The sequence below is a fragment of the Pteronotus mesoamericanus genome, unplaced genomic scaffold, assembly GCF_021234165.1.
Source record: "Pteronotus mesoamericanus isolate MK-2021 breed Mesoamerican mustached bat unplaced genomic scaffold, CSHL_Meso_final scaffold_45, whole genome shotgun sequence".
Taxonomy (NCBI): Eukaryota; Metazoa; Chordata; class Mammalia; order Chiroptera; family Mormoopidae; genus Pteronotus; species Pteronotus mesoamericanus.
Window position 1 is genome coordinate 3,855,514 of NW_026555317.1, and position 12,407 is coordinate 3,867,920.

At 38.6% G+C, this 12,407-nt stretch overlaps 1 protein-coding gene across 2 annotated transcripts in view; it reads left to right on the forward strand.

The window, feature by feature from the left end:
* Positions 1-12,407, forward strand: part of M1AP (meiosis 1 associated protein) — a 70,053-nt gene that overhangs the window by 22,355 nt on the left and 35,291 nt on the right. The window lies entirely within an intron of this gene.

Here is a 12,407-nt window from a genome sequence, read left to right on the forward strand (position 1 = left end):
CTACATAAAACATCAACATCAATGTAACTTTTTTTAATATTTTCAACCCAATTGGTTGAATCCACCAATGCAGAACCCACAGATATGGATGGCCAATGGTATTTAATATTTTAATGTGATTACATATATAATGTTCTATAACCTTCTCAGTGTTTTAGTCAGCTATCTATATGAGTATCTATGAGATGATCTATCTCATTTTTTTACTGGATACATGATTTGTTTTTTTTTGCTGTGTGGCTGGTTGGACTGTAATTTATTGGTTCCAATACTGTATGCTATTAACCAATGCTGTATGAACAGACTTTTATGCAAAGCTGGTTTCATGGGCTTATGACCAACACAGTCACACAGGGCCCGGTACTCATAAAAGCCCTGTGCTTAGTACTCAATGCTCTTAGTTTGCTGTTGTGACATTCTTAATTTTGATATTTGAATTTGTGTTTTGTAAGTGAAGTTTGGTGGAACAATGAGGTATGTGCCAGGGGATTTGAGTTCTGGTTCACATATACCCTGTCTCCTGCATCCCTCCCACCTTCTCAGAATGGGTGCTGAGTCACCACCAGCCCTGGTGTCTCTAACCTGTCCACCCACACCCAGAAACCACTGGAATGCAGGTCCCTGTCAATGAATCCTATATAAATTACTCATAATCCTAACTTCCTAGAAGAAAAATATCTTCAAACTGAGTCTTAAAGGACAAGCAGAATTAGCCAAACAGAGGAAGAGGAAAAGGGCACTCAAACAGGGGACCCAGAGGCATGAAAAAGCAAGATGAATCAAACTTTCAGATACAAGTCCATGGTTCCCTATGGCTGGAGGCTTATCAGGTAGAGGGGGGAGTGAAGTTGTAAAGATAGGCAAGGGATAGATCAAGAAGGGCCAAATATGCCCTAAGTCCATTCTAAGACATAGCATTTCATTCTAAGGCAATGGAAACTTATGAAAATATTTTAGTCAGGAGGTCAGGTAGAGATTCCCAAATTATAGAATTTAAGAGGTTTTTATCTGATTTTAACTTATCTAACAGTCAAGTTACAGTTCACCCTCCAGCAGTCCTTCCTGGCTATATTGACATTCTCCAAGATTATGCACATGGGAAGGTGCCCACTGTTCTTATAAGATTGATCTCTTCCAGCTCCCACATGGATAACCTCACTCTGCCCTTCACTCCCTAATTAGTCAAGGGGTTGGTAACTAGGGGTGGTTTTCCCATCAGATTCTGCCACATGTGGATCCTTCCAGCATGATAGGCTGCTGACATTGTTCTGGTCAGGGAGGGTGGGCAACCAGCCTTTGCTGTATGGTTTATGAGCTCTCCCCTACTGCACACATTCTGCTTTTCTCAAGTCAGTCTCCCCACTGACTGCCCTTCTTTCTCTGCATTCCTCCACTCACAGTAGGCTTTTCCTCTGAATTCCTTCTTCTTTCTTCTGAATTCCTTCCCCTCTCTTCTTCCAGCTGAATCTTCCCCATCCTTTAAGGCCTAATTCAGGTTTGTGACTACTAAATTGATTTTTCTTTCCTTAGAACAACCACATCACTTGTGGTCTGCACCACACAATTTAGCACTTAATTATATGCCATGTAGAATTGTTTACCACTGCTTTATAGTATGATAACTTTGCTTTCTCACCTAACATTGTAAAATATGTTACATTTTTTCTCTCTGCATTAAATATGATCTCACCTATAAGTGGAACCTAATGAACAAACGAGCAAACTAGAACCAAAGGCATGGAAACAAGGAACAGACTGAGGGGATGGGGGAGGGGGATAAGGGAGGAAAGAAGGGGAAGGGCCTAGTTAAAGAACAAGTATAAATGACCCATGGACATGGACAATAGGGTGGGGATTGTGGGAGTGGGGGTGGGCGGGGCAGGGGAGAGCAACAGGGGAAAATTGGGACAACTGTAATAGAACAACAATTAAAAACACTAAGTACCTTGAGATTAGAAATTTGTTTTACTCATTTTTGTGTCCCAATGTGTAGCATATACTAGATTATCAGTAAATACTTGTTGAATTAATGGATGACAGTATACCTGTGGAAGCACCTTCTTAGTCCGCCCAGCATCCCCTGCATCCCCTATCTCTTGTAATACCTCCACCTTCCTGGTCACAGAGTAGGCCATGACTCATCCTCCATTTATAGCCCTTCACAGTGAGTTCTCAAACTGAATCTGTGAGCGAGGAGTTCTTTTTTATTTCTTTTTGGCCATGAACAGATCAGGTATGGACTCTGCCCTTTTCTCCCTTCCACGACTATTCTCAGGAGGAACTTACTATACCTCTAATGCACAGAACTCCAAGTACTCTGAGGCTGCCCGATGTGTTTATTTAGAATTGTTAGTGGCTAGAGCTGTATGAAAGAGCTTTTATATGCAGGAAAGCAGCTTTCTACCTTTGTGTCACTGGTGATCATTCTTACAGTAACTTCCTATTTGCATATAAATAATACATCATCCCATAAATTGCTTGTAGTTCTCCTTTGTGGGTTAAGTGTACATATGATTTATGTTTTGAAATCTTCTACTTTGTCTGTACTTTCCTAATAATGAATTTCTTTAGGACCATTTCGGGGGGTGGTAGTGCACCCTGGCCTGGTGGCTCACTTGGTTGGAGTGCCATCCTATACACCAGAAGGTTGGGGGATCCATCTTTACTTAGGGCACACACCTAGGTTTAGGTTCAATCCCCAGTTCAAGCACATATGCAAGGCAACCAAGCAATATTTCTCTCTCACATCGATGTTTCTTTCCCTCTCCCTAAAATCTATTTTTTTATTTCTTTATTCTGTTATGTTTTGTTTCAGCTTGGTGTCCTTATCAAGAGACTAGCAGCATTAGCTTCTCTCATTCTCAGAAGGATGTGTGCTCCAGAATTAGGTTCCCTAAGCCTAAATTTCTGTTCTATCACATACTAGCTATGTGACTTTGAGCAAGATACTTAACCTGTCTAAGCCTTCATTTTTAATTCCTACCCCATGTAGTTGTTGTGGGGATTAAATGAAATCATGCGTGTTAACTGCTTAGTATATAATAAGTTCTCAGTAAAAGCTGGCTATTGTTATTGTTAACATCTTTTTAAAATTTTTTTTACCCTGATAGGTATGGCTCAGTTGGTTGTAGCATTGTCCCATACAGCAAAAGTTTGGGGACTCAATTCCTACTCAGGGCCCATACCTAGGTTGCAGGTTTAATCCCCAGTTAGGGAGACAACCAGTTGATGTTTCTCTCTCTCTCTCTCAAAACAATAAATATATTTTTTAAATTTTAAAAGATTAAAAAAAATTTTTAATGTTTTTGTATATAGATGGTTTAATATTTCTGAAAAAAATGTTAATGGTTAGGTCCCAAGTGGACTGTGAGTTACCTGAGGATATGTCTTAAATATCTTTTTATCACCAGCATATATCATTCTGTCTGGCACATAATAGGCTCTCAATAAATGTTTGTTGAATAAATAAGTGAATGACTAAAAAACCTCAAATTATTTGGGAGAGGTCATAGTCAACCTGTCTGACATCAACTATGATAGTTAGGGACATATCCTACTTACCCATAACTTCCCTTCATAATCAATGAATATCATGAATTGATTCAAACACTTCTTGAATCTATTTACATGTAATTTTTAAAACTCTGATAACCATGATCATCAATTAAATAAAAATTGTCTGTACTCCACTTTTTGAAGAAAGAATTGTGTTGCAAGGAAATGTTGATATTGCAGACTAGTTTAAAAAGCAACTCTGAGGCCCTGGCCAGGTTGTTCATTTGGTTAGAGCACCATCCCAGTATGCCAAGATTGCAGGTTCAATCCCTGGTCAGGGCACATACAGGAAGCAACCAATGAATGCATAAATAAGTGGAACAACAAAATCAATGTTTCCCTCTCTTTCTCTTCCTCTGTCTCACTCTCTAAAATCAATTTTTTTTAAAGTAACTATGAGACTATGTCCTATGTTCTTTTATTGGTCTAAACTCTGTCTTCTTTAGTACAGCCCTGTACAGTGCGAACTAATCATTACAAAGATGACTTGGAGACTCTAAAAGATCCAGAATCATAAAAGAAAAAGTGAACTTAGAAACTAAGAAAGTAGACTCACATTTTAGAAAGTTCTTTAATAAGATCTGAAATGAAAAGGTTAACTTTAAGTCACACTTACATCAGTTAGTACTTTTTATAAATTTTCAGCCTGTAGAGCCTATTATATATTTTCTTCTAACTGTATGGTAAATAGTACTTTCATCTGTTCTTGCTTGGTCTAAATTGTTCATTTTTTTTTTTTAAATTTAGCTGAAAGATCCTGCCTAGTGTTCTTTGTAGTAGCTTTTGTCTGGTAAAATTAATTTTATTTTTTACAATCTTAATCTTTTTTAATTTTAATTAACTTAAATTTAAATAGCCCCCATATGGCTAGTGGCTACCATAACTTACAGTTCTCTTTTTTTCTTTTTTCTTTTTATTGTTCAAGTACATTTGTCTCCATTTTCCCGCCACCACTTCCCCCTGCCCCACCCACCTCACCTCCCACCCTCAATCCTTCCCCACTTTGGCTTTGTCCATGGGTCCTTTATACATGTTCCTTGACTGGACCCTTCCCCTTCTTTTCCCCCTTACCTCCCTCCCTCCTCCCTTCTCATTACTGTCAGTTTGTTTTTTCTTTCAATGTTGCTGGTTATATTTTTCTTGCTTGTTTGTTTTGTTGATTAGGTTCCACTTATAGGTGAGATCATATGGTATTTGTCTTTTACCCCTTGGCTTATTTCACTTAGCATAATGCTCTCCAGTTCCATCCATGCTGTTGTGAAGGGAATAGCTCTTTCTTTCTTTCCTGCATGGTATTCCATTATGTAAATGTACCATAGTTTTTTGATCCACTCATTTACTGATGGGCACTTAGGTTGCTTTCAGCATTTGGCTATTGTAAATTGTGCTGTTATGAACATTGGGGTGCATAGGTTCTTTTGAATTGGTGTTTCAGGATTCTTAGGGTATAATCCCAGCAGTGGAATCGCTGGGTCAAAAGGCAGTTCCATTTTTAGCTTTTTGAGGAAATTCCATTCTGTTTTTCACAGTGGCTGCACCAGCCTGCATTCCCACCAACAGTGTACTAGGGTTCCCTTTTCTCCACAACCTCACCAGCACATTTTGTTTGTTGACTTGTTTATGATGGCCATTCTGACCAGTGTGAAGTGGTATCTCATTGTGGTTTTAATTTGCATCTCTGATGGCTAATGATGCTAAGCATCCTTTCATACGTCTCTGGGCCCTGTGTATGTCCTCCCTGGAGAAGTCTGTTCAGGTCCTTTGCCCATTTTTTAATTGGATTGTTTATCTTCCTGGAGTGGAGTTGTGTGAGTTCTTTATGTATTTTGGAGATCAAACCCTTGTCCGAGGTATCATGAGCATATACATTTTCCCATATGGTTGATTTCCTTTTCATTATGCTGATGTTTTCTTTAACCGTGCAGAAGCTTCTTACTTTGATGAAGTCCCATTTGTTTATTCTTTCCTTTATGTCCGTTGCTCTGAGGGACATATCAGTGAAAATATTGCTGCGTGGAATATCTGAGAGTTTCCTGCCTACATTCTCTTCTAGGACTTTTATGGTGTCGCGACTTATATTTAAGTCTTTTATCCATCTTGAGTTTATTTTTGTGTGTGGTGTAAGTTGGTGGTCAAGTTTCAGTTTTTTGCATGTAGCTGTCCAGATCTCCCAACACCATTTGTTAAAGAGGCTATTTTTAATCCATTTTATGCTTCTGTCCCCTTTGTCGAATATTAATCGAACATAGAGACATGGGTTTATTTCTGGGCTCCCAATTCTGTTCCATTGATCTATGTGTCTGTTCTTATGCCAGTACCAGACTCTTGATTTCACTGGCCTTGTAATATAGTTTCATGTCTGGTATTGTGATCCCTCCTACTTTATTCTTTCTTAAAATTGCTACAGCTATTCAGAGTCATTTATGGTTCCATATAAATTTTTTAAATGTTTGTTCTATATCTGTGAAATACATCATTGGTATTTTAATAGGGGTTGTGTTGAATCTATAAATTGCTTTGGGTAGTATGGACTTCATGACGTTAATTCTTCCAATCCATGAACATAGTATATGCTTCCATTTATTTGTGGCTTCCTTAATTTCTTTCTTCAGTGTTGTGTAGTTTTCTGAGTGCAGGTCTTTTACCTTCTTGGTCAAGTTTATTCCTAGGTATTTTATTTTTCTTGTTGCTATAGCAAATGGGATTTTTTTTTCCTGGTTTCTGATTCTGATATTTCATTGTTGGGGTGTAAAAATGCCTTCAATTTCTGAATATTGACTTTGTGTCCTGTTCTTTTACCAAACTCACTTGTCAGGTCGAGAAGTTTTTTGGTGGAGTCTATAGGGTTTACTATGTACACTATCATGTCATCTGAAAACAACGACAGTTTTACTTCTACTTTTCCAATTTAGATGCCTTTTATTTCTGTTTCTTGTCTGTTTGCTGTGGCTAGGACTTCCAATACTATGTTGAATAGAAGTGGTGAAAGCAAACAACCTTGCCTTGTTCCTGATCTTAGTGAGAAAGCTTTTAGTTTTTGCCTATTGAATATGATATTGGCTGTAGGTTTTTCATATATGGCCTTTATTATGTTGAGGTATGCCCTGTTTACTCCCACTTTGCTGAGTGTTTTTATCATAAATGGGTGCTGTACCTTATCAAATGCTTTTTCCACATCTATTGATATGATAATGTGGTTTTTGGCTTTCCTTTTGTTTATGTGATATGTTACATTTATTCATTTGTGATTATTGAACCATCCTTGCTTCCCTGGGATCAATCCCACTTGATCATGGTGGATGACCTTTTTAATGTATTGCTAGATGCAGTTTGCCAATATTTTGTTGAGGATTTTAGTGTCTATGTTCATCAGCAATATTGGCCTGATACTCCTTTCTTCGTTTTGTCTGTCTGGTTTTGGGATTAGGATGATGCTGGCCTCATAAAAAGTGTTTGGGAGTCTTCCCTCTTCTTGGATTTTTTGGAATAGTTTGAGAAGGATAGAGGTTAGCTCTTCCTTATATATTTTGTAGAATTCTCCTGTGAAACCGTCTGATCCAGGGATTTTGTGTGCCATGAGTTTTGTGATTTCTGCTTCAGTTTCACCAGCTGTTATCAGTCTGTTCAGATTTTTCTGCTTCTTCTTCATTCAGTGTTGGAAGGTTACATTTTTCTAGAAATTTGTCCATTTCACCCAGGTTTTTTAATATCTTGGCATGTAATTGTTCATAGTAATTTCTTACAATCCTTTGTATTTCTGTGGTATCAGTTGTAATTTTTCCTCTTTCATTTCTGATACTATTTATTTGGGTCCTCTCCCTTTTTTTTTCTTGATGAGTCTGCTTAAAGGCTTGTCAATTTTGTTTATCTTTTCAAAGATCCATCTCCTGGATTTATTGATCCTCTGAATTGTTCTTTTAGTCGCTATGTCATTCAATTCTGCTCTGATATTGATTATCTCCTTCCTTCTACTCGCTTTGGGCTTTGTTTGTTGTTGTTTCTCCAGTTCTTGAAGATGTAGGATTAGGTCATTTTTTTTTTAATGTTTCTATCTTTGTTAGGTAGGCCGGCCTGTATTGCTATGACCTTCTCTCTCAGGACTGCCTTTGCTATATCCCATAGGTTTTGGACTGTTGTGTGTTCCTTTCTGTTTGTTTCCAGGAACTTTTTTATTTCTTCTTTGATCTCATTATTGACCTATCCATTGTTTATTAGCATGCTATTCAGTCTCCATGAGTTTGAATGTTTGTGTGTTTTTTCCTTGAGTTTGGTTTCTTGTTTCAAGCCCTTGTGGTTCAAGAAAATGCTTGTTATGATTTCAGTTTTCTTGAATTTGTTGAGGCTTGTTTTGTGTCCTATCATGTGGTCTATTTTTAAAACTATTCCATGTGCATTTGAAAAGAATGTGTATTTTGCTTATTTGGGATGAAAGGTTCTGAATGTATCAGTCAAGTCCATTTGATCTAATGCATCATTCAGTTCCACAATATCTTTGTTGATATTTTGTTTGAAAGATATATCCATTATTGACAGTGGGGTGTTAAAATCCCCTACTATCAATGTGTTGCTGTCTATATCTTTCTTGAAGTCCTCCAAGATTTTCCTTATATATTTGGGTGCTCTTATATTGGGTGCATATAGGTTTACAATGTATATGTCTTCTTGATGGACTCTTCCTTTGAGTATTATGAAGTGTCCATCTGGGTCTCTTTTTGTGGCCTTTGTTTTGAAATCTATTTTGTCTGATATAAGTATTGCTACCCCTGCTTTTTTTCCCTGTCCATTTGCTTGGAGTGTTTTTTTCTATCCCTTTACTTTCAGTCTGTGTACGTCCTATGTTCTGAGGTGGGTCTCTTGTAGGAAGCATGTGTGCAGGTCATGTTTTCTTATCCATTCAGATACCCTATGTCTTTCAATTGGAGCATTTAATCCATTTACATTTAAAGTTATTATTGATAGGTACTTATTCATTTTCTTCCCTTTGTACCTGTGTTTCTCTCTTTCTCACTCTTTTTGTTCATCTTCTTAAAGCAGTCCCTTTAGCATATCTTGCAGTGCTGGTTGGGTGGAGGTGTATTCTTTTAGCCTTTTTTTGTCTGGGAAACTCCTTATTTTGCCTTCCATTTTAATTAAGAGTCTTCCAGGGTAGAGAAGTCTTGGTTGCAGGCTTTGATTTTCATGACTTGGAATATTTCTTCCCATTTCCTCTGGCTGATAGTGTTTCTGTTGAGAAGTCAGCTGCTAGCCTTATTCAGGCTCCCTTGTATGTTACTATCTCCTTCTCCCTTGCTGCCTTTAGGATTCTCTGTCTTTGATATTTGCCATTTTAATTATGATGTGTCTTGGAGTGGGCCTCATTGGGTTCCTCTTGAATGGGACCCTCTGTGCTTCCTGGGCTTGTGTGACTTTTTCTCTCTTCAGATTAGGGAACTTTTCCATCATTACTTTCTCAAACAGGTTCTCTATCCCTTGCTCCTCTTCTTCTCCTTTGGTATCCCTATTATACAGATGTTATTACTTTTCAGGTTGTCCTGCATTTCCCTAAATGCCTCTTCATTCTTTTTGAGTCTTTTTTCATTTTCTTGCTCTTTCTGGGAACTTTTTTCTACCTTGTCCTCTACCTCGCTGATTCGGTCCTTGGCTTCATCTAGCCTGCTTTTGATTCCTTCTACTGTGTTCTTCAATTCAGAAATTGTATTCTTCATTTCCTCTTGTCTCTTATTGACAGGTTCTATGTCCTTTTTCATGCTGATATAGTTTGCACTAAGTTCTTCATAGTTTCCCTGTAGTTTTTGGTAATTCTCTCTGAGCTCACTGAGCTAATTAAGCTTCCTTAGAACCGTTGTTTGGCACTCAATATCCGATAGTTTACTTGCCTCTATTTCATTTAGTTCTCCTTCTGGGGATTCCTCCTTTCCCTTCGAGTGGGGCATATTTCTTTGTCTTTCCATTATTTGTAAGACTCTTATTTTTTGCTTCTGATTCTTAAGTTGATCTGTCTTGATTTCCTGACTTTGTGGTGTGAACATCTATGGTTGGAGACTGCTATTTTTACTTTCTGGATCTGCCTCTGATGATGTCAGACGTTGACCCCATCTGACCTTGGGCAGTCTGTTCGAGACTTCCAGGAATCTGCTGTCTGTGGCTGTTTCATTCAGTTGCTGGTCTAGTCACTTTGCACTTAGCAGTCAGGCTTAGGCACCACACAGTGGGGAAGAGTCCCTCCTAGGGGCGGAACTATTGTTTCCTCTCACGCTGCTGCCACTCAGGTGTGTGGTCTGCCTGAACAAGATGGCTGCTACTCTATGGGGGATGGCTCCACACCTGGATCCTGCCAGCTACTCTCTCAGTTATCTCCCCAAAGCCTCCATCTCTAGTCTCTCCTCAAGTGTCTCTAGTCCACTCTACAACCCCTTTAGCCAAGGGTCTACTATCTGTGGCTGCTACTCTGTACTCAGCAGCAGTCAGGCTTAAGCACCACTGAGCCAGGGCATAGTCTCTCCTGGGGGCAGGGCTACTGTTTCCTCTCACGCTGCTGCTGCTCAGAAGTGTGGTCTGCCTGAGCAAGATGGCTGCTGCTGCATGGGGGATGGCCCCCCATCAGGATCCCACTGGCTATTCCTTCAGTTCTCTCCACAGAGCCTCCTTCCCCAATCTCTCCTCAGGCATCTCTAGCGCACTCTGCCCCCGACTTTGCCAGAGCCCAGGGTATGTGGCTGCAAATAAAAATTTATATGTTGGCCCTTTAAACAGTTCTTTGCATCTCCAGCTGCCCATCTCTGGTAGAGCACAATCCTGCCCCTTTTCACAGCTTGCTGTTATCTGTGTACTTTTTGGGCTCTGGTGCTGTAGGCTGGAGATCCCTGCTGATGGTTTAGATCCCACTCTTTTCTCGGGGATCCAACTGACCATTTAAATATCCCTCTGGCGCTGCTGCCCATGGGTGCCCAGCTAGCCCCCTCAAGTAGCCACTGCATTCCTTACCAGTCAGGTTGTGCTAAAGCTGATTCTTATGTCTGTCCGAGGTTATAAGGCTTCTCTCGCTTTTGTTTAGATGTTTGTTCCAGGTGATTTCTCCACAATTTAGTTGTAATTCCAGATTGGTTCTGGAAGGAGGTCAGTGTGACTTCCATTCACTCCTCTGCCATCTTGCCCCTCATAACTTACATTTTTGGACTGTAGGTCTTTGCATTTGCCATTGCCCTATATTAAATGTGGTTAGTTTAATTTGTTATTACAAGTTATACAATTTAAACATTACAGAAATACAATATAAACAGTTTGAAATGACCCAAAAGTCTACCCTCCAGAGATAAACACCTTCAGCAGTATAGCACACATTCCCCTGAATTGCTTTCCCTACACATGTATGGACATAGACATACATGTAACATTATTATTGTTACTGAAATTACCTACTTTTACAATAATGGAAATATACAGTATCCACTGCACTATATTTTTATGTTTTTCATTGAATTGTTTACCCAATTTTTTTTTTCTCATTGGCACATAGAGATCTAACCCATCCCTTCTAATAGTTGTGAGATATCCCAGTGTGTAAATTCATCACCATTTATTGAACCATTCAGTTGGGTTTTTACATTTTACTGAAGAAACTGAAAAACAGTGTGACATTGAACAAGTTGCTTAAACTTTTTATTCTACAATTTTCTCATTTATATAATAGGGCTAATAACAGTAGCTACTTCATAGGGTTTTTTATGAAGATTAAATACAACTTGCATGTAAAGCACCTAGAACAGTGCTTGGCACATGTGAGTAGTAAGTAATGTTATCTGTTGATATTAGTAATAGCAATACCTTTTTACATATGTCTTTTTTTAAAGATTTTATTTATTTATTTTTAGACAGAGGGGAAGGGAGAGAGAGAGAGGGAGAGAAACACCAATGTGTGGTTGCCTTTCATGCACCCCCTACTGGGGACTTGGCCCACAACCCAGGTATGTGCCCTGACTGGGAATCGAACCTGTGACCTTTTTGTTCACAGGCTGGCACTCAATCTACTGAGCTACACCAGCCAGGGCTACATATGTCTTTTTGCCAAGAAAATATCAGGCTCTAATCATTTTTTACTGAAAAAAAAATCTGACCATAAAATAATGTTTTACTTTAAAATCATTCATAATCCCACTACCCCTTTAAACTGATTTTATTTTTGCCATTCCCTCTCAGTTGTCCACAATCATGTTTGGGTTACATAATTATAATTCATGTATGTAGTTTTTTGTTTTTATGTAATATAATATACAATTTTTCTATAGTTGTTGTTATTTGCCTATTTTGTTTGTTTTTTACTCTTAAAGGAGGACTAGGAAGTGCTGGTCTTAGAAATAAAAATATGAACATAGATTCTCTCACAGGGGAAACTGGATGCCTTCTTTATCTTTCTATGCCCTCCTTACATATAAGCCAACCCTACACCTTTGGGCAAGCCCTTAATGCTGGATCTTGATTTTAAGTTTGGGATCTAGAGGATGCTGCGAATTCCAACACCCGAAGTTAACCCCATAGAAGAGCCATCAATCAAAGGAATAATGCTGCTAGGTTGTTCCATTTTTAAATAAGTTCTGAGCCTCAAGGAAAAGATATGTGAAATAAAGGCCACAGTCTCTTCACATACTCTAATATCTGCTTATAGATCATAATAATAGCAACATTTTATTGATAACTTACTGTTCAAACACTTTACATTCTAGATAGTTTCTACACATTATCTTATTTAATCCTCACATACCTAGATGAAGGAAGTAAGGCATAATGTCTTGTCCAAATTAAACTTGGACAGAGATAGAACAGGGCTTAAAATATAAGCCATCTGGCTCCAAAGC